Consider the following 21,998-nt stretch of genomic DNA (forward strand, 5'->3'; position numbering starts at 1 on the left):
CAGCTCCATATTTTGTTGAGTCACATTCCTGGGATGTCAGGACTGATGGCTAAGAGAGACTCAATCTTCGTTTAATCCTCCTTTCCTTTGGCTTTCTGAGCCGCTAACGACATCACTAATATTCTACCTCCCATTCCCTGTCCTGAATCTGACCCATCTAAGCCTACACTTTAGTTCACACCCCCCTGCTAGACTAGTTACAAACTCACCAATAGAACGGGCAAAAGCCCCCACCGGATTTGTCTCAGCTCTGCCCAGGGGTAACCGGTCAGGCTGATACAGGTCCCACCCAGAAACAGTCCCAGTGCCTGAAGAATCAAAACCCTTCTGTGGTACAGCATTTCCCCAGCCACACATCAAGCTGATCTACCTTCTCATTCCTGCTCTCATTAGCACATGGCACTGGGAGTAAGTCTGACATTATTACATTTCAGGAGCTACATTGTAATGTATCTCTGCTCTCCCTATATCCAGCTTTCAGGCCCTCATCCCTCTGTTTAGCGATATTGTTGGTATCTGTGTGTTCCACGACCACGGGCTGTTTACCCTCCAGCTCCAGAACGTCCTGCAGCCACTCCATGATATCATGGACCTTGGCACAAGGGAGATTGCATACCATCCTGGATTCATGTCTGTGGGCACAGAAGTGCCTGGCTGTACCCCTGATTATTGAATCCCCTGTCACTATAGCCCTGCCACTCTTAGTCCTCTTGTTCTGATCAGCAGAGCTCTCTGTGGTGTCATGAACCTGGCTGTTGCTGATTTTCCGAGAAGCTACCCCACCCATTCACGCCCTTACAGAATCCCAAGCGGTATACAGTATCTGTATGAGAAGGGGATAACAACAGGGGACTCCTGTACCCGCTTCCTGAGCCTTTTACTAGATCTGATGTTCACCCATTCCCTTTCTGCCTGTGTAACTCTCATCTGCAGGGTGACTAAGTCACTAAACGTGCTGTCCATAACATTCTCAGTAATGCAGATGCTCCACAGTGAGTCCACTCACAGCTCCAGCTCTGAAAAGCAGTTTCCCAGTAGCTGCAGATGGGAACCCTTCCTGCACAAATAGCTGTCAGGGACACTGGAAGCGGCCCTTATTTCCCACATTGTGCAAGAGGAGCACACCACGGGTCTGAGGGCTCCTGTCACAACGTCTCTCTACATTCATCTAGTTACTCCCATTAAGAGAATTTAAATGAGTGAGCAACCTTCCTTCCGTTCAATCATGTCCATAACAAAACAAAACTTTACTTAAGCTGATATGTCATACTTTAAAAACTTAAACACCCCGCAGGTATCACTGACAAATTGGCTATTCCCATTGGGACTGTGAATTTCTGAAAGGCCTGAACTAAAACTGAGTTTCAGCTTCACCTTCTCCCTGTCTCACCTCACTATTTACACCCAACTCCAAAACACTCTCATTGAGCCAAGCAGCCCTCATAGTGCAGCCCTGTCATTTTCATTGTCTGCTCACACCTACACTTCCCTCAGCCTCCTGTACTGTTCTAACACATCTCAATGGGAGCTCAGACAAGCATTGCATCTTTCAATTTAGCCCAATTCAGACTCAATTCAGAGTCAAAATGGACTTCAGCAGTTTCTGAATGAACAGACAGTTGTCAGAATCTGGAACGTTCCACCTGAAATGGAGCTGGAATTTGAGTCCACGAGAAATTTGTGGAGAATTGGAACTAGGGAGTTTAAGGATTAACATTATAAAGTGGATGATTGAGACTAAATCTGACAGTTCCTGCAAAAGGACGAGGTGTAATTTGGATAAATCTCTGCTCTCTCTCAGGCCAATACCTCCTTCCGCAGCCACAGGGCCAAGAATTGAACGCAAGGGGGATCCAACCATGAACTTGAACATCTTTCTGCTTTTGGCTTGACAAAAATATTGAAGATATTTTCCCACAGACAGAACAGACAAACTTTTCTCGTTCCAGTTAAATGCCAATGATATTCAGATCCTGATGACTCCGCTGACTGTAGAAACTTGTTTTTTGAAGATCCCAGTCTCAATTATTCTGAATTAATATCCTATAAACTGAATTCACAAAACAAAGCTCAGTCAGTGCAAGATGAATAGTGAAGACAAACACTTCTCTTGGTATGTGTTTGATGTGTAAATGCTCCTCTTCAAATCACCCCGCCCCCACCCAGGAAGAGGATACGTGCATGCTCCTTGCTGTACCTTGCCCCAAATAAAGATGGTGGCCAGAACCCAGGACCTCTCACTGCCTGAGGCCCAAGCCATCTTCCCCTTTGCTGCAAACGTGGGACCAAGTGTTTCTAATTCAGGCTAACGACCTGCACAGAGTGCAACTAAACCCTCCCAGTCTACACTGATACATTTCATCCCGTTTCTGGTGCCACTCTCCCCTTTCCCATTTCTTCCACCTGCACACACCAAGGGCCATCATGGGTCCAGTGACCCTTCCTCAGAACCGATGGCAGCTGGGAAAATTAGAATCCCCACAGGAAACAGGCCCTTCGGCCCAACAATTCCACATCCACCCAGACCCATTCCCCTACCCTAATACTCACCATTTCCCCGGACTAATGCACATCCCTGAACACTACGGGAAATTTAGCTGGGCCAATTCTCCTAACCTGCACATCTTTGGACTACTGGAGATAGGGGTTAAACAGTAAATAATAGGTGGGGAGAGAGCCCAAACATTTGGACACAGGACAGAGACACAGGAACATTTGGAAAGATAAAGGAATGGGAAGGTGGAAAGCTGTTTTTGGAGGAGACAGGAACCTTCTAGCATCTCAGTGGCAGTGGTGGAAATGGTGGCTCATGATCTACATTGTGCCTGCAAAAAAGACCCTCAGCTTCCAGTTGCCTGCTCTTTAACACACAAGACTGTTCCCTGTCCAACATCACTGCCTCATGCTTACTGCGGTGTTCCAGTGAAGCTTGATGCAAGCTGGAAGAACACTTCAGAACATACCAAATGGCTTCGTATTTCAAGGGCTGCAATTTCCCCTCACATGTGGTCAACAATGCCCTCCAGTGTATCTCCTCCACTTCACACACCACTGCCCTTGAACCCCACCCCTCCAAATGCAACAAAGATGGAATCCCACCATCCTCACCTTCCACCCATAAAAAACGCATCATCCTCTGCTCTTTCCACCATCAGATCCAACCACCTGAGATATATTTCCCTCCCCACCCCTTTCAGCATTTCACAGAGACCATACCGTCTGTAACTTCCACGTTCGATCCACGGTCCCCACCAACCCACCCTCCACTCCAGGCACCTTCGCTTGCCACTGAAAGAGGTGAAAAACCTGTACCCACACCTTCCCCTCACCTCCAGCCAAGGCACCACTGGATGCTCCTACATCCAGCAGAGATTTCCTTGCCCTCCCAAGCACCTCACCTATTGTGTCCCATGCTCTCAGGACACCAAATTGTGGAATATTTCACAATTTCTGGGACACATGCACCAACCAACCCCACCGCCCTGTGGCTGACCACTTTGGCTACCCCCCACCCCCTCCGTCACCATGCTGCCAAGGACATGCAAGTCCTCCATCCCAAATCCGAGCCACCCGACACCTGGAGGAAGAACACCTCATCTTCCACCTTGGGAACTTTCAACCACACGGCATCAAGGTTTCCTCATCTCCCATTCCCCAACTTATCTCAGATTCAACCCTCAAACTCAGCACTGGCCACTTGAACAGTCCCACCTGCCCATCTTCCTTTCCAATTGTCCATTCCGCCCTCTCATCACTACCCTCCATCTGCAACCACCTATTGCCTCCCTAGCTCCCTCCCCCCAACCCCAAACACCCCTCCATATTTATCTCTCAGCCGTATTCCACCACCCACATTTCTGATGAAGTGCTGACATGCCCAATACGTCAATTCTCCTGCTCCTTGGATGCTGCCTGACCTGCTGTGCTTTTCCAGCGCCACACTTCAACACAAACCGGAAGAACAACACCTCATCTCCCACTCGGGGACCCTGCAACCCTCTGGCTTCAACATAAAATTCAATAATTTTAGGTCCTGAACTCTCCCACGTCCTAGTGTCTTTCCCCCCTACCCCACATACCAGGCCTTGTTATTACGTAGCCTGCCATTACACACTACCTATGGTGAGCCACTAACAGTCCCCATAAACAGGTATTCACCTTTCCCCCGTCAGATCGTTATCCACTCCTTTGTCTAACTGCTCCTATCTCTCTCTTTTGACTCTATCCCCACTTATCATTTACTCCTTAACCCCTACCTTCTGCATAAAAACAGACTTTTTTTTCTCAGTAACATCAGTTCCTGAGGAAGCGTCATTGGATCGAAAATGCGAACTGATTTATTTTCACAGATGCTGCCAGATCTGCTGAGCATTTCCAGTACCTTCTGGTTGTTGTGCGTGATTTACAGCATCCGAAGTTCTTTAGGTTCTAATTTACCCGGAGTATCTAATTCAGGTCCAGCAGACTGAAACAGTCCACCTTCCCAGTCCACACTAACTCCATCTCTCTCCCAGTATCTGCTGTCTCTCCCACTCCTTAACATTCAGTCCCCCGTCACAGTGACACTGCGCCTGCAAAGCTGATGGTCGTGTGTTGGCCTGCTGGACCCACCCCTCATTCACTCCCATTGGCTAGAGGATCATGCCAACTCTCCTATTGGTTTGAAGCTGTGTCAATCAGCCAGGCCCCATTGTGACATGCGTGATGGGATCCTCCCAGGTGCATCAGAGGCTGAGGGGTGACCTCAGACATTTATAAAACCATGAGGGGCATGGGTAGGATAAATAGACAAGGTCATTTCCCTGGTTTGGGGGAGTCCAGAATGAGAGGGCATAGGTTTAAGATGAGACGGGAAGAATTTAAAATGGATCTGAGGGGCAATATTTTTACCCACTGATGTTGGTGCGTGTAAGGAATTTTCTGTCAGGAAGTGGAGGATGTTGGTACAATTAAACCATTTGGCATCTGGATGGGCATATGAATAGGAAGTGTGTAGAGTGATATGTGCCAAGTGTTGGCAAGTGGGTCTAGACTAGGTTGGGATATCTGGTCAGCATGGACCAGTTTAACCAAAGGGTTTATTTTCATGCTGTACATCTCTACGGCTCTGCCCTGTGATGAGCTTCATCATTCACAGTGAATGGGTCAGTATCACAGAGCACAGGGGCTGGAGGCCATTCCGCCCATTGGGGCTGTACTCTCCCCCTCTGGAGATGGTACCAGTCAGTCCCAACTCACCTTCCATTTGCACATAGCCCTCCAAATCCTTCCTTAAAAATGTTAAATTTCAAATTTGTTTTGATAATAATTACTGAATCTGCATCCAGCTGTCCGTCAAACTGTTCCAAATGCTCAGAAATTAGTGAGTAAAATAATCTTCACATTTTTCCTCTGCATTATTTGCCAGTTACCTGAAAATAGTTACTAAAAATTGTGACGTTAAAAATTTCTCACTCTGTCTCTCTGTAAATGAAATACCCTGGAAACAAATCAACTCCAGGTTGAAATCACTGCTTAACCTTCTCAGCTCCAAGGAGAATTGTCTGGCCTTCTGCTAACTCTCCATAAAAGAGAAAACTATCTTAATTTTAATTGATTAGTGCCATAGAGATGTACAGCACAGAAACAGACCTTTCAGTCCAACTTGTCCATGCCGACCAGATATCCTAAATTAATCTCGGCCCATATGCCAGCACTTGGCCCATAGCCTTCTAAACCTTTCCCAATCACATATACAGTGAGATGCCTTTTAAATGTTGTAAATGTACCGGCCTCCACACTTTCTCTGGCAGCTCATTCCATACACATACTACGTTCAGCTTGAAACTTTGCCCCTAATATCCCTTTTCAATCTTTTCCCTCATGCCTGTGCTTTCTAGTTTTGGACTCACCTAAACAGGAATAAGACCCTGGCTGTTTACCCTATCCATGCCCCTAACAATTTTATCAACCTCTATGGTCACCTCTCAGCATCCGATTCTCCAGTGAAAACAGCCTCAGTCTATTCAGCCTCTCCCTATAGCTCAATCCCTCAACCCTGGCAACATCTTTGCATCTTTTCTGAATACTTTCAAGTTTCACAATATCATTCCAATAGCGGGGAGACCAGGACTGAAAGCAGAATTCCAGAAGTGGCTGAATGAATGCCCTTTACAGCCGCAAAATGACGTCACAACTCCTGAACTCAATGCACAGACCAATAAAGGCAAGTACACCAAACACTTTCTTCACTACCCTGCCTATCTATGATTCCACTTTCAAGGAATTATGAACCTGCACTCCAAGATCTCTTTGTTCAGCAACACTCCCTGGACCTTCCCATTAAGTGTAGACATCCTGCCCTGATTTGCTTTTCCAAAATGCAGAACCTCACATTTATCTAAATTAAACTTCATCTGCCACTCCTCAGCCCATTTGATCGGAGCCTCATTGTACTCTCAGGTAACTTTGCTGTCCATTGCACCTCCAATTTTGGTGTCTATTGTAAACCTACTAACCATAGCTCCTATATTCACATAGAAATCATTTATATAAATGGCAAAATGCAGTGGACCAAGCACCCAGCCTGACAGCATATTGCTCATCACAGGCTTCCTGTCCAAAAAGCACCCTCCACTTTGACACTGACTGCTCAACAAGGTTAGAGCTCATGGCATACAGGGAGATCTAACCATTTGGATACAGAACTGGCTCAATGTCGGAAGACAGAGGGTGGTGATGGAGGGTCGCTTTTCAGACTGGAGGCCTGTGACTAGTGGAGTGTTACAAGGATCACCTTTCGTCATTTATATCAATGACTTAGATGTGAACATAGGAGGTATAGTTAGTGAGTTGACACCAAAACTGGAGGTATAGTGGACAGTGAAAAAGATTACCACAGAGTACAATGAGATCTCGGTCAGATGGGTGAATGGCTGAGGAGTGGCATTTTGGGAAAACAAATCTTAGCAGGACTTATACACTTAATGGTAAGGTCCTGAGGAGTGTTACTGAACAAAGAAACCTTGGAGTGCAGGTAGATAGGATAGTGAAGGCGGCATTTGGTATGCTTGCCTTTATCGGACAAAGTATTGAGTACAGGAGTTATGAGATCATGTTGCAGCTGTACAGGACATTGGTTAGGCCACTTTTGGAACGTTGCATACGAATCTGGTCTCCCTCCTATTGGAAGGATGTTGTGAAACTTGAAAGGGTTCAGAAAAGATTTACAAGAATGTTGCCAGAGTTGGAGGATTTGAGCTAGGCTGGGGGTTGAATAGAGGTTGGATGGACTGGGGCTGTATTCCCTGCAGTGTCGGAAGCTGAGAGGTGATCTTATCTATGTATATAAAAACATGAGGTGCATGGATAGGATAAATAGACAAATCTTTTCCCTGGCGTGGGGGATCCCAGCACTAGAGGGCATAGGTTTATGGTAGGAGGGGAAAGACTTTAAAGAGACTTGAGAGGCAACGTTTTCACACAGAGGGTGGTACGTGTATGGAATGAGCTGCCAGAGGAAGTGGTAGAGGCCATTACGATTGCAACATTTAAAAGGCATCTTCATGTGTATATGAATAGGAAGGATATGGGCCTGGTGCGGACAGGTGGGACTAGATTACATTGGGATATCTGATCAGCATGTACTGGTTGGACTGACGGGTCTCTGTTTCTGTGCTGTCCGTCTATAATTCTTTGACCTTCCAGCCAATTCCGTATCCAAACAGCTAGTTCCGCCAGAATTCTATGGTACTGAACCTGCTAACCAGTGTGTTATGTGAAACCTTGTGTCTTTCTCAAGTCCAAGTTACTGATTTCAATGCACAAAGCCATGCTGACTCTCCCTAATCATTTCTTGCCTTTCCAATAACTTGTAAATCCTGTCCCGGAGAATCCCTTCCAACAACTTCTCTGCCACTGACTTCAGGCTCACCGGTCTATAGTTCCCTGGCTTTTCCTTACCACCTTTCTCAAATAATGGCACCCATCTTCCAGCACCTCACCTGTGGCGATCAATGATACAAATATCGCAGCGAGGGGCCCAGCAAAAGCTTCCCTATTTACTCACAAAGTTCTGGGATACACCTGATCAGATTCAGGGATTTATCCACCTTTATGCATTTTAAGACATCCAGTACTACCTCCACTGTAATATGTACACTTGCCAAGTTATCACTATTTATTTCTCCAACTTCTCTCACTTTCATATCCCCTTTCAGTAAAAACTGACATGAAATACTTATAGAATCTCTCCCACCTCCTGCTGTTCCATAGACAGTCTTGTTGATCTTTGAGGGTCGCTATTCTCTGCCTAGTTATTCTTTTGTCTTTCGTGTATTTGTAGAATCTCTTTGGATTCTCCTTAAACCTATTTCCCAAAGCTATCTCATGTCCCCTTTTTTGCCTCCTGGTTTTCCACGAGTATACTCCTACTTCCCTTATAGTCCTCTAGGGATTGACACAAACACCTGCCATATCCTTCCTTCATTTTCTTGACCAGAGCCTCAATTTTGCAGGTCATGCAGCATTCTTGACGCCTCCCAGCCTTAGCCTTTACGGGAACATACTATCTGCGTACTCTCATTGTCGCAGGCCTATGGAGGCAATGGCAGATGAGGACAGAGAAACAATCATTATCAGTAAAGAGGTCGTGTTGGGAAAGCTAACAACTCATCCTTATCTCTATAATTCTTCTCTAGCCTCAGAACTACCACTATCTCTGGTATCAAAAACATCTCAAAATCTCTGCAATATCCTCCAACCTCTAATCTCTTCCAGTCTCAACACACTTTCTATCTTTAATCTTGTCCACCCTCTCAAATCTCTGTGATGTGCCTTTCTTTAATTCCAACCTTCAGGATAACCCATTTTTATTTCAGATTCCTGCACCCAGAGCTCCACAATGTCCCGCTTAACCTCTGTCACATTTTCCTCCAAAAAACATTAATCAATCACGTATCATCTATTCTAATATCACCTTCTCTGACCTGGATTCTATTGTGGCTTGTCATATTCCTATATTATGCGTCTGTGGTCTACATGACAGAAAACGGTTTTGTGGTCCATTGGGTTTATGCTGCAAAGAAATCTACCAGCTAACTATTTTAATCCCATTTTCCAGCACAGAGCACAAAGACCTGTCAGCCTTGGCCTTGCAAGTGTGTTCCTAAATAGATTTTAAATGCGTTCGGGATTTCTGTCTCTCACTCACTTCCAGACAGTGAGGTTTAGTGCAACTGTGGCTCTATGCTATCACCCACAGGTTCAGAGCAGCTAGGTCTGGGCGAACCACAGGTCGCCCACACATTGTGAAGGATGGCAGGGTCCCTGAGACAGGGCATAGGAGATTTACCAAGATGGTTCAAGGAATGGGGGATTTTAGTTGCAGAATTTGTGGGGATTTTTTAACATTAATTGTTCACGTGACATGTGTGTTGCTAATACACATCAAGAATAACCATCCACAATTAATGGACTATCCTTTTCAACCTCTCCCCTTGCCTGTGCTGTGGTAATATTCAGGTTGACCACTACCAGACATCTCTCTCTAATGAGCTCTAATGAGCACAGTAGGACAATGCTGACTTGAACTTTTACACAGTGATGCCACTGTGCCTCGAGGGAATGCTGAAGGTGGTGGATGGGAAACTACTCAGGTACAGTGCTTTATCCTGGAGGATGTTCACTTTCTTTAATATTGTTGTGGGGGGGGGGGGGGGGGGGAAGGGTGTGCACTGATGCAGGCAAGTGGAGAATGTTCCAATACAATCCCGATGTGAACCTTATAGAGAGCAAACAGACATTGGGGAATCAGCAGTTTAGAAAAACTGAGTGTGCTCTCCTTGTAGCAAAGGAAATTTGGGGAGCTGTGACAAAGCGGTTTACAAAAGTTACATATTATAATAAACCTTAGACCCTTCAGCTCATTATACAAGGATTACTGGACACATGTTGAAGATTTGGGAAGATCTATTGAGAGGATGGTTTGATTCAAAGGAGAACTTTTATTCAGCAAATGGTATTGATCTGGAACACAATACTCTCACACAATACGAATATCCAGGGCCTGATGTATTGAGTAATTCTGTCAGAGTTTGGCGTTACAATGACTGAAATTACCATCTGAATATCTGCTGTAATACAAGTTTATAAAATCCGTCACTGTCAGTTCAAGTTTGAAACTCATACAATCCCCTCCTCCTGGCCCAGGAGGACTGTACACATTACCCCTGGTGGAGGTTAGCAGGCAATTCAAGGACAGATCTATGTGGGTTTCTATGAGTTTCCACCTTGGGACTTCATGTGACTCAACATGGGACAGAATGTTCCAAGATTCAGTGAGATATGGAGAGCAGGATTTGCTTCCTTTTCTTTCCTTCCATTCTGCCCCTGTGCCTCCTCAATAAGACATGGGGTGTGAAAGGCTCATGCACCTTGATGGGCAAGTTGTCTCCATTCTGACCAATGGGCAGCAAGCTCCTCCCAGTCATGAAACAGAGTATCCCTGAAAGATAGCAACTGAGCATGCTTCCCACTGCCCAGTGCTCACAGTACATGTTTCAAATAATGAGGGGGGAAATCTCCTAGAAAAGGCATAACAGGAAAGTTCCAAAAGGTTATAAACAGTTTACAGAGAGATATTTACAGTATACCTGGGCAACAAGTTGGCAAATAGAGTATAACTTGGGATAAACTGTAGAAAGCTGCACCACAAAGGGACTGGGGGAAAATGAGCAGGAAACACAGAAAGCGAGCACATAGTTACAACATGGAATCAGGAAAGAGAATGGAATGCTGTCCCTTATTTCAAAGAGTTTGGAATATATATCTTAGGGCAACTAAACAAATGGCGAGTGAGACCACAACTGGAGTAACGTGAACAGATTTGGTCACTTTAGTTCATGAAATAGAGCAGTTTATTGGAGGTATTTCAGAGAAGATCCATTGGGATGATCCCTGTTTTGAAGGGATTATCCTGTAAGCAAAGGCTGAATAAGTTGGGAATATACTAACTGGACTTTGGAAGAATGAGAGGTGATCTCTTTGAAACATACAGGAATCTGTCAAGGTTTGACAGGGTAAATATGGAGAGGATGTGTCCCATTACGGGTGAGTCTTGAACCAGATTCTGGGTCAGTCGCGGAATTAAGGGTGCTGTTTCAGATTTGTCAAGTTAAAGGCAACACCGACGCAGGTAAGGGGTTTCAGTAGCAATGGAGCTGGGGTGAGAAGGGGGACAAGCAACGTTTAAGAGATTGGAAATCCTGGTGTTTGTGATTGTGTAGATGTCTGATCAGGAGGTCACCTTGGGGTCAGAGATGAAAGCAATATTGTGAAGAATGTAGTTCTGCCTCAGACACTTCCCAGTGAGAGGGAGGGACACAGCAGGAAGGAAAATGTATTTGGAATAACAACTGAAGGCAATGGGTTTAACAATTACAGTGTTTCATTGGAGGGAATTGCAGCTAATCGAAGCGTGGTAAGCAGTTTGATAACTGAGTAACCGTGGAGTAATGGAGAGGGATGATGGGGAGGGAGAGCTGGGCATTGTCAGTGTACATGTGAAACCTAACACGGTGCTTTTGGACAATGTCACCTCCTGGCAGTGTGTAGGTGAGAAACAGGACGAACTAAGGATAGATCGTGGAGGGACACCAAATACAATGAATTCAGAAAGGAAAGGGAGAGTGGAGACGGAGCAGGATTTTCCAATGATGGTGAGGTCAAATATTAGGTTTTAGCAGAATGGGAGAGAAGGACATAACCAGAAAAGACAGACAGATCATGGAACAATATCTGTGAATTGCAAGGTGGGGGCGGTGGTGGAGGGAGGGAGGGAGGGAGTGCGGTGACAAGCAGGAGGATGAGACAGAGATTTGGAATGTCCATGATTTAGCTACACTAGGGTAAATGGTCAAGATGACCTCTAATAAGGCTTGACAAGGGACTCGAGGAAATGCAAGTTTAGGACTAAAATGAGGAGCACCCTTGTGAGGCAGTGTGGCTCGGTGGGCTAGTGGAGAGGGAGGAAAGAAGCAGAGGCAGCTGATTGGATTGTCTCAATGTTATTGACAGAGAATCTCCACGTGCTCCTCACTCTTGTTGTTGGGGGGGGGGGGGGGGGAGGATGGAGGAGACAGGATAATGGACAGTGTTTTTATTTCCAAAACAATAAACAAAACCTGTGATAGTGATTCTAAAAATAAGTGAACAAACCTGACATATTTATCATTTATCAAGAATATTAAAATATACAACTGAAGTTCAGGTTTGAATCCCAAATCGGTAGAGGGTGGCTCTGAATTCAAGAAAAAAATAAATGGAATGAAGAATCTACTCTTTGCCATGGAACCATTGGGGATGTTTTTTCTGCCATTGACAATGTCCTTGAGGGAAAGAAACCCGACAGTGGCCCATCAAGTCACTCATTAATCACTGCACAGTCTCAACAAAGGAATGAAACTGGATGGACCACATTACATCTACCAATGCACTGGCAAATACAACCACACAATCAGCCCTCTTGACCCTCCAACTTCTGTCTCACTGTGGGCCAACAACAGCAGCAGAACTGTACTCCAGCCCAATCTGAAATCTCATGGCCTGATATCCCCCACTTAACCATGAACATCAAGCCAGGGGAATCAACCCTGGTTCAATGGTGAATGCAGGAGTGCATGTCAGGAGCAGTACCAGGCATACCTAAAAATGAGGTGCCAACCTGGTGCAGCTACCAAACCTGCATGCCAAACAGCACAAGCAACACCAAATAGAACTAAGTGATCCCATAACCAACAGATTAGATCGGAGTTCTGCAGCTCTGCCACACCAAGAATAGTGATGGACAATTAAACAACTCACTGGAGGAAACATCACAGATATCCCCACCCTTACCGATGGAGGGGTCTCACACATTCATGCAACAGATAAGAGGACAGCATTAGCAGCGATTTTCAGCCAGCAGTGCCAAGTAGATGAGCCTTCTCCATTGGTCCCTGACATCACAGATATGAATCGACTTGGTTTAAAACTCATCCATTTCTTGATCTGATTTGAAATAAGTAGTGTAAAGGTATGGGCCCTGCCAATATTCTGGCAATAATACTGTTGGCTGTTGGCTCCAGAACCTGCTGCCCAACAAGACAAGTACTGTTCCAGCTTGACTTTGTGGAACATTGCACAGGGATGTTCCAACACAAAAACACAGGGCAGATCCAACTCAGCCAATTCCCCTCTATCAGTCCACACTCGCTCAGCAGTGAATTGATGGAAGGTGTCATCAACAGTGCTGTCACACAGCTGCTCAGCAATAACCTGCTCAGCGATGCCCAGTTTGGGTTCTGCCAGGGCCACTCAGTTCCTGAGCTTGTTACTGACTTGATTCACAAACTGACAAACAGCTGAATGAGGTGAGTATGACAGGCCAGCCCCCCTCCAAGTCCACTATTTCGACTTCAGTGATATCACCTGACCTCACCACAGTCTCAGCTCATTTGCTGAAACTCTCATTCATTCCTTTTGTTGACTCTAGATTTCATTATCTAAACCCACTCCTGGCCAGTATCCCACATTCACCCTCCCTATAATCTCAAGAATATTGAAAACTCTACTGCTGAAGTGCTCACTTGTACCAAAACTTGCCGATCAATCAAAAGACTCCCATTTGTAAGCAACAACAATTTACTATCGCACCTTTGAATTAATTCCTGCACCACACACCCTTTCATATCTCAATAATATCTCATTTTAGTTCAGACTCTCAATGATGTGTTTATTTTTGAGTTCACCTGTGTGACGGTTTCTATAGACTCCAAGGGAACATGTTCTGGAATCCCCACTCTAACCCTCTAAGATCTACTTTCTTCCTTTAAGGCATTCTTGAAAAACTGCTTATTTGGCAATGGTTTTGGTCACTGGACACAATATTCTCCATCTGTAGCCTTATGTCAAAACTTCTCAATAATATTTTTGTGAAATTAAAACCATGATGATTTGTACAGATATCGTCTACTCTTCAATATCACTGAGTGAATAATCTGTAATGTCTCTTACCCAACAACCTTCACCATACAAACTGCAGCAGTACAAGGAAGTCAAACATCACCCTCTCCACAGGCAAAAAGGCTTTGGCATTGATCACTGGCTTTTGTGGAAGGAGAAATACACAGTTGATGTTTCAGGGAGTGCAATATGAATTACAGGGAATGAAAATGGTGCAGAATTTGACTGTCAGAAAATTGAAGGAAAATGCACTCGCTTATTGGATAAAAGAATTCTTGACTGTCAAAGATATTGTGGAAAAAATAAACTGATAATGGAACATCATACGGTCAGGAGCCAGGCAGCAGTGAACAATTCATTTACATTCCTGAAGAAGGGCTTATGCCCGAAACGTTGATCCGCCTGCTCCTCGGATGCTGCCTGGCCTGCTGTGTTTTTCCAGCTCTACATTTTTCAAGTCACTTACAAAGCAGCTGTGAAAGTCATAGTAAAATAGTATACAGAGCAAAAATCTCCCCATGAGAGACTGAGGAAGCTAGATAATGAACAAGTGGACATCAGAGAACCCAGAGGTGAACCAGAGCAGAGTTCACTTTTATGATCCCACAGTCAAAGATGTCTAGCACAGAAACAGACTTCTTCGGTCCAACCTATGCCAACCAGATATCCTAATCTAATCTACCTAAATTAAATCCTATCTGCCTGTCCTCAGCCCATTGGCCCATCTGATCAATATCCCACTGTACTCTGAGATAACCTTATTCATTGTCCACAATACCTCCAATTTTGGTGTCACCTGCAAACTTACTAACTATACGGCCTCTATTCACATCCAAATCATTTAAATGAATGACGAAACAAATCCAGAAAAAAATACATTTCTCTGGGTTTGAATATGCTGTGGAAATCCTGCCCTATGACTCTTTTTACCAGGGAAGGCTGTACATACATCCCTCTGAATTTTGCCCCCTACAAAGCTGGCGGCCGCGCACGTGTCCAGTGAATCATTGCCACAAATAAAGATGGCGGTGCTCACTCGGGCAGATGACTCAACGAGGCATCTTCCCATTTGCTGCAAAAACGGAACTGTAAGTTTCAAATTTGTATTTTCCGATGTGCAGCAAATGTTTGTAAAATCTCTCAGACCATAAGAACACCATTTCCCTCCCGTTTCCTGCTGTTTATTTATTTCCTTACCGACAGCACTCCGCGCGCACACATTCCGAACATCCGCACCCACCCCGAGGATGATCACGTGATATAGTCTAGTTCCGCCTTTATTCACTGATTGGCCGGAGGACCAACTGCCCCGCCAGGTCCTCCAGCTCCGCCCCTGCCTTTCCATTGGTCCGCCGCTGACATCAATCACTTCTTCGGTCCAACCTGTCGATGCCAACCAGATATCCTAACCTAATCTATCTAAATTAAATCGTATCTGCCTGTCCTCAGCCCATTGGCCCATCTGATCAATTTCCCACTGTACTTTGAGATAACCTTCTTCATTGTCTACAATACCAACTGTTGGCTGGAGCTTGCGCACTGCTTCGTGGCTTTTGTTGCTGTTTCTCAGTTACAAGAGTGAGGGACAAAGTTAAAAATCACACAACCACCTGATGAAGGACCGGCAAAATAGTGCTTCCAAATAAACCTGTTGGACTATAACCTGGTGTTCTGTGAATTTTAATTTTGTCCATCCTAATCCAACACCAGCACCTCCAAGTCACGAGTGACAGAGGCATGCATAATATAAGAACAAAATATCTAGGAAAAGGAGAAGGCCATCCTGCCCTTCGAGCCTGCTCTACCATTCAATAAGATCATGGCTGATCATCTTGTGGCTGCAGAACCATTTACCCACGTTCTTACCATATTCCTTAATTAATTATTTCTTTTTTAAATAAAACTAACTTAGCTTTAAAAACGTTTACTGAACTAGCATCAACTATTTCGCTGGGCAATGCATTCCATCGAAGTCAAGAAGTTCCTTCTCAATTCAGTCCTAAATTTGCTGCCTCTAATCTTGAGGCAATGCCCTCTTATCCTAGCTTCACCTGCCAGTGGAAACATCCTCTCTACTTCTATTTTATCCATTCCATTCATTATTTTATATCTTTCCATTCTTCTGAATTCCAATGAATATAATCCCAATCTACTCAGTCTCTGTTAAGCCGAACGCCTCACCTCCGGAGTCAACATAGTTAACCTCCTCTGCACCCCCTCTAGTGCCAGTACATCCTTGAGCAAGAAAGGAGATAAAAACTACATGCAGTACTCCAGGTGTGGGCTCACCAGCATCCACTATAGCCCACCTCTGCTTTTAAACACAATCCCTTCAGCAATGAAGGACAATATTCCATTTGCCTTCTGAATTTATTGTTGTACCTGGTGACCAACCCTCATACAGAAGGATGTTCAGGTGCCTCTGCATAGCAAATAATGCATTTTTTAAAAATTCAAGTAATAATCTTTTTACTAATATTACTCCAACCAAAGAGTATGACTTTACATTTATGAACATAATATTCCACTTGCCAAACCATTGCCCACTCACTCAATGTATCTCAGTTCCTCTGCAAAGTTTCCCAGTCCTCCGCACACTTTGTTCTGCTACTTATCTTAGTGTCATATGCAGCTTTGACACCCTACATGTGGTCCCCAACGCCAAATCATCTGTATCAATTGTAAATAATTGCAGTCCCAACACTGATCCAAGAGGCACGCTACTAGTTACTGATTGCCAGCCAGAATAAGGCTTATTTATCCCCACTCTTTGCTTCCTGTTAATCAACCAATCTTCTATCCATGATAATACTCTATCCCATGCACCCTTATATAATGCAACAGCCTCTTGCACAGCACCTTGATGAAGGCCTTTTGGAAATCCAGGCACACCGCATCCACTGGGTCCCCGTTGTCCACCTTGCTCGAAATGTCTTTATAGAATTCCAAACGATTTGTCAAGCATGACCTGCCCTTCATGAATCCATGCTCTGTCAGTCCAATGGGACAATTTCTATCGAGATTCCCTGCTATTTCTTCCCTGATAATAGACCGAAGCATCTTTCCCACATCAGAGAATAAACTAACTGGTGTAGAATTCCCTATCTTTTGTCCACCGCCTTTTCTTACAGTCCTTCCTTTTCACTGGAATATGCCTTTGCTGAGCACTTCCTAAAATGTCTTTGAAAATCTTTCACTGCTCATCAACTGTCCCACCATAAAATCTTTGTTTCCAGTCTACTTTATCCAGGTTCTCCCTCATTCTATTTTAGTTCCCCGTGTTCAAGCACAGGACCAAGTTATTAGATTTTATCTTTACACTCTTCATATGTGTTCTAACATCAACCATACAGTGATCACTTCTTCCAAGAGGATCCCTAACACTGAGGTCATTAATTATTCCTGTCTCATTGCACAGGTGCCAGATCTTGGATAGCTTGCTCCTTGTCAGTTCCATTTCATACTGTTCAAAAAAACTATCATGGATACACTTAATGAACTCCTCACGGCTACCCTGACTGAGCTGGTTCGACCAATCTACATGTAGATTAAAATCACCCATGGTAATAGACATGCCATTTTTATAGGCTTTAGTTATTTTTTTGTTTCTTGCCCATCCCAACGTGACGTTATTATTTGGCCTACACACTGTGCCTATCAATGACTTTCTTGTTAGAATTTTGAAAGCATCATTCCTGTTTCTCCTAATGTATGGCAATAAAAACAACTGCTTGCATTGTATGGAATCTTTCACAATAGCAAACCTCCTAAGGTGCTTCATGGATGATCAAAGCATTGATTAAAGAGAATGATTTTAAATTACATCTTAAAAGAGGATAGAGAAGGTTAGGGAGGGTATTACACAGACTTCTATCCTTGGCAGCTCCAATTGTGGAGCGATGCAGGTGGGGTGGGTTGGAAAGGGAACGTGCAATGGGGAAATCGAGGAGCGCAGGCAGTGCATAAGTTCTTAAGGACAGAGGAGGTTGCAGACTGAATCTGTCTGTCATACAGAGTATGGCTGCCTCATGGAGTTTGAAACACCGCAATGGGCCCATGCATGTCATGTTAGTCAAGGATAGTATAACGGTGGCTGAGGGAACTTTTGATGAGGACTTGTCTACTGAAGTAGTGTGCGCTGAGGTTAGAAACAGGAGAAGGGAGGTCACACTGCTTGGATTTTTATATCGGCTGCTGCAGAGTTCCAGGGAGGGGGAAGAGAGGATTAGCAAAATTACACTGGGTAGGAGTGAAAGTAAAATGGTGGTCATTATGGGGGACTTTAACTTCCCAAACATTGACTGAAAATGCTATAACTCTAGTATGTCGGATGGATCAGTTTTTGTCCAATGTGTACAGGAGAGTTTCCTGACACAGTATGTCGAAGGGCCAACAAGAGGGGAGGCCACATTGGATCTGGCGCTTGGTCATGACCTGGACGAGGTGTTTGATTTAGTTGTAGGTGAGCACTTTGGAGAGAGTGATTAAAATTCAGTTATGTTTAGTTTAGCGATGGAAAGTGATAGGTACATGCAACAGCTGAAGAATTATTGATGGGGGCAGTGGCAATTATAATGCAATTCAGCAAGAATTAGGATGCATAGAATGGGGTAGCAAAATGCAGTGGCTTCAGACACTGGAAATGTGGAGCTGGTTTAAGGAACAGATATTGCGTGTCCTTGATAGGTATGTCCCTGTCAGGCAGAGAGGAAGTGATAAGGTAAGGGAACTGTGGTTTACCACAAAAATTGCATCTCTTGTTAAGAAGAAGTAGGAGGCTTATGTGTTGATGAGGCAAATGGTACAGATGAGGCGATGGAGACTTACAGATCAGCTAGGAAGGATTTAAAGAGAGTTAAGAAGAGCAAAGAGAGGACACGAGCAGTCTTTAGTGAATAGAATAAAGGAGAACCCTAAAGCTTTCTATAGGTATGTGAGGAATAAAGGATAAGGTAGGAATAGGGCCAATCAAAGACAGAAGTGGGAAGTTGAGTGTGGACACTATGGAAATCGGAAACGTGCTAAACGAATATTTCTCATTGGTTGTCACTCAGGAAAATGAGAATATTGCAGACAATAATGAGGTAGAAGATGTTAAACGAGAAAGGATCGAGGTTAGTTACGAACAGGCGTTATCAATTCTCGAAGGATTGAAAGTAGACAAGTCCCCTGGGCTGGATGGGATTTATCTGTGGACTTTCTGGGAAGTTAGGGAGAAGATAGCAAATACTTCGGCTTTGATATTGAGTCGTCATTGCCTACAGGTTCAGTACTATGGGACTGGATGTTTGCAAATCTTATGCCCTTGATCAAGAAGGACAGTTGAGATGACCCAGGTAATTATATACCAGTGACCCTTACTTCTGTTGTAGGAAAGGTTTTGGAAACGATTATAAGAGACACTATTTGTAATCATCTGGCAAACAACAATATGATTTCAGATTGTCAATATGATTTCGTCAAGGGCAGGTCGTATCTCACAAACTTCATTGAGTATTTTTGAGATGGTGACCAAGCATATAGATGAGGGTAGGGCAGTTGACGTGGTATACATGGACTTCAGTAAAGCCTTTGATAAGGTTCCAAATGGTAGGCTCTTAGATAAAATGCAGCGACGTGGAATTGAGTGTGATTTAGCAGTTTGGATTAGAAACTGGCTGTCCTGAAAGAAGGCAGCGAGTGGTGGATGATGGAAAATAATCAGCCTCCAGTGCAGTTATTAGTGGTGTGTCACAAGGATCTGTTTTGGGACCACTGTTGATTGCAATTTTTTATAAAAGTATTAGATATAGGCATAGGTGGATGGATTGGCAAATTTGCAGACGACATGAAAGTCAGTGGAGTAGTGGACAGTGTGGAAGAATATTACAGGTTGCAGGGGGACTTGGATAAACTGCAGAATTGGGCTGAAGGGTAGCAAATGGAGTTCAATGCAGCTAAATGTGAGGTGATGCACTTTGGGAAGAATAACAGGAAGACAGAGTACTGGGTCAATGGAAACATTCTTGGTAATGTAGATGTGCAGAGGGATGTTGGAGTCCATAGATGCCTGAAAGTTGCCACCCAGGTGTACAGTACTGTTAAGGTGGCATACAGTTTGTTAGGGTTCATTTGTAGGTGGATTGAGTTCTGGAACCACAATATCATGCTGCAACTATACAAAACACTGGTGCGGCAATATTTGGAATACTGTGCACAGTTCTGGTGCCCATATTTTGGGAAGAATTTGGAAGCATTGGAAGAGGTGCAGAGGAGATTTACCAGGATGTCTGGAGAGAAGGTCTTATGAGGAAAGGTTGAGCAATTTGAACGTGTTCTCATTGGCAAGAAGGCGGCTAAGAGAGGATTTGATAGAGACATGCAAGATGATCAGAGGCTTAAATAGGGTAGACAGTGAAAGTCTTTTTCCTAGGAAGATGACATCAGTGTGTATGAGGGGGCATAACTACAAATTAAGGGGTGATAGATTTAAGACAGATGTCAGAGGCAGGTTCTTTACTCAGAGACTGGTTAGGGTGTGGAATGCACTACTACTAATATAGTTAACACAGCTACATTAGTGAGATTTAAACAATCCTTTAGATAAGCACATGGGTGATTTTGGGATAGTGTAGGGGGACGAGCTGAGAATAGTTCACAGGTCGGCGCAACATCAAGGATTGAAGGGCCTGTTCTGCGCTGTGTTGTTCTCTGGCTATTGTGCTACAAGAGATTTTTACTGTCTTAAACGGAGTGATGAATCTTGTATTGTGAGCTTACGAATTGTCACTGATCTCTACCAAACATGTACGAGGTAGAGAATGCTGCCTGACCTGCTGCGCCTTTCCAGCAACACATTTTTCAGCTCTGATCTCCAGCATCTGCAGTCCTCACTTTCTCCATGTACGAGGTAGTTTCAAGAGATAATAATAAGAGGCTGCAACAGGAGGGGGACAGGTAGCTCCATACAAAACCCCACTCCTTCGCAACTGTTTTCACCACAAGAAACGAACGCCTTCCAGAAAAGCACCTCTATATCCCACCACAACATTTTGCCCCACAAACGTGGTATCTGGTTGTGCACAAAGAGCAGTGCAACAGTCTGTACTAGGACCCTGAAACGCTTAGTAAAGAGTCAAATCATCTGAGCATTGAGAGCCCCATCGCATTGCATGCATTTTCTATTGTTTTCTCTCTGTTCCTGACTTCCCTTGTTTTTCCTAATTAACCTGCTAAAAGTTGTTGTTACACACACCTGCACAAGCTGTGAATTGAACCCAGGCCTCTCGGTCCAAGATTCGGGATAATTTCACCGCGTCACAAAACATCGACTTGAACTTCCTTTGTCCCTTGCCTGCTAAGTCACGCCTGAATCAACTCTGCAATTGGGAAGAAGGGGCGGAACAGTAGGACCGAGTAGCGGCCGGTCCTCAAACCACAGTGAGTGAGGAGCGGGGCCAAAGCATTCTCGGGGAGTGAACGCTTCAAGATTGGTCAGAGAGCAAACTATTTTGCAGGATTGATCATTCTCACGACATAGTGGAGCATTAAATCGCTCTCATAAATCAATGTGAGATTTTAAGAAACCCTGTAGTTGAAATGTAAATCTGATAACGTACATATTTCAAATCGATTTGCATAACTCGAGGTAAGAAACTTCTTTTCAAACTCCCAGAACGATTGGTAATTTACATACCTGGCCGTTATGGTTGATTTGGACCAGACAATCTATTTGCATGCTAGACATCTCTATCACTGTAACTCGATAAAGCAATTGTTAATGACAAATATTTTGCCCATCAGTCTGTGCAGATATGAATATTCTCTATGAACTCACCGATAACCTCTGGCGCACGCGCGGTTTGGTTTCTATGCAGAGCATGCGGAGTGTCACATTGGTCAGGACAGAGAGAGAGAGACATGGAGCTGTTTTTTCCGGCAGCGGCTGCGATCGGCTTCAGAAAGCAGCTCTCAGAGCCGGTGTAGGGGAGCCTCGCTGGGAGAAAGGAGCGGAGAGATTTCACAAGTCCCTGATAAAG

The 21,998-nt window shown here is 44.4% G+C and overlaps 1 long non-coding RNA gene across 1 annotated transcript in view; it reads right to left on the bottom strand.

The window, feature by feature from the left end:
- LOC140453724 (uncharacterized) overlaps window positions 1-21,730 on the bottom strand; it is a 47,264-nt gene extending 25,534 nt beyond the window's left edge. Inside the window, exon 1 of the long non-coding RNA XR_011952473.1 lies at window positions 21,656-21,730. This is a non-coding gene — a long non-coding RNA (uncharacterized lncRNA). The remainder of the gene's footprint in view (window positions 1-21,655) is intronic.
- Between the last annotated feature and the right edge of the window lie 268 nt (window positions 21,731-21,998).

The sequence above is a fragment of the Chiloscyllium punctatum genome, chromosome 27, assembly GCF_047496795.1.
Source record: "Chiloscyllium punctatum isolate Juve2018m chromosome 27, sChiPun1.3, whole genome shotgun sequence".
Classification (NCBI taxonomy): domain Eukaryota; kingdom Metazoa; phylum Chordata; class Chondrichthyes; order Orectolobiformes; family Hemiscylliidae; genus Chiloscyllium; species Chiloscyllium punctatum.